General features: G+C 33.6%; 1 protein-coding gene across 1 annotated transcript in view; it reads left to right on the forward strand.

Annotated features, from left to right (window-relative positions):
* Positions 1 to 1,435, forward strand: part of LOC105310029 (olfactory receptor 5M1-like) — a 15,801-nt gene that overhangs the window by 13,290 nt on the left and 1,076 nt on the right.

Raw genomic sequence — 1,435 nt, forward strand, 5'->3', positions numbered from 1 at the left:
GTAAAATTATCTGGAATGTTCATTGCTTGCATTGCCTCATTTCCTCACAGTTCAAAAGCAAATGGAGATATTAGTAATTTTGGCTTTGGATTAATATTTTCAAAATAGACACCTATTAATCATACAGTCCCAGCACCAAAAAAGTATTTGCTTATTATGACGATTATTATAATCTTATGAAATTTAACAAAATACAAAATGATTATGATTTTGCCGATTTAGATGACTTGTTTTATTACCCTTGTCAATAAATACAAAGTCTTCAAGTGCAGAACAAGAAAAGAATCCTGGAGTGGTGCATTTGCAATGGGCCCTACAGAGTGGTCTGTGACTGTCCTTGGCATGGTAGCTGTTAACAAGAGTCAGTTTAACATCAACACAGCTGAGTATGTGCTATTGAAGGAAGATGTAGATTTTTTCATGATGTTTTTCATGGTCACTTTTATCTTACACAAATGTTGGGAGATGGCATTCCATGATATCTTATGTACTCTTTCAGTTGTTTGGGTAATATGATTATTATTTCGGTGTTATCATTTACATGTTTTAAATAACTTCGACTGAATTCATGTATTGAGGTATGTTTTCAACATTTTGCAGGTGTTAAAGTGAGGTAGAATTTCAATAAAATCATTATGATCATTTGTCAGCCTTTTCAGGAAGCCTTTTACTACATTATTTTTCCCTTAAGCACTTACTCCATGAATATTTAATATTACTGCTATATGTATGCATGCACATGTAAACCTACATAGACAGACACACGTTGTTCAGGTACTGTGTATGTATATGTGTGTGTGTGTACACACACACATATACATATGCATATACATATATATATGTATGTATATATATAATCTGTTTTATACAAAAAACATGGATTTGCTTTGTAACCCATGAACCAATCTTGCCCCCAATAATTGTCAATAATATACAAAGCAAATGAGATCCTGAGCTGATTCTTAAAAGGTAAGTACGATTTGGTGGTAAGAGGGCTCCCTGAGGTAGATGACAGTGGGGAAAATGGACATTGCATTGCAGTTACAGGGAACAGCTCGGAAACAAGCTTGAGTTCAGAGGAGCACGTAGACAGATCCTAGTTTTATAAAGATGTGTGTCATATATCAGTTTTACTTCCTTACGTCCATTCGGGTATGAAAACACAGATGAGTTTCAGCAATGATGCATTAAGAGGTATATTAAAAAATGGGATTACAATTTGAAAGAAAATGATATTTAAGAAAATTGTAGTTGAGCTTTTCAAATATGAAAAGACTTGCAGAAAAGCATTGAAAAATATGACCGCCTTTAAACAAAGGAGCTCTATATTAGATATTTCAGACATCAATTGCCTGCTTACAAGGCTACTTCTTTATTTATAAGTTTGAGAGAGGAAGAAGTAGCAGATGACATGATGCAACTAATGGATGAATGA

The sequence above is a fragment of the Pteropus vampyrus genome, unplaced genomic scaffold (assembly GCF_000151845.1).
Source record: "Pteropus vampyrus isolate Shadow unplaced genomic scaffold, Pvam_2.0 Scaffold989, whole genome shotgun sequence".
Classification (NCBI taxonomy): domain Eukaryota; kingdom Metazoa; phylum Chordata; class Mammalia; order Chiroptera; family Pteropodidae; genus Pteropus; species Pteropus vampyrus.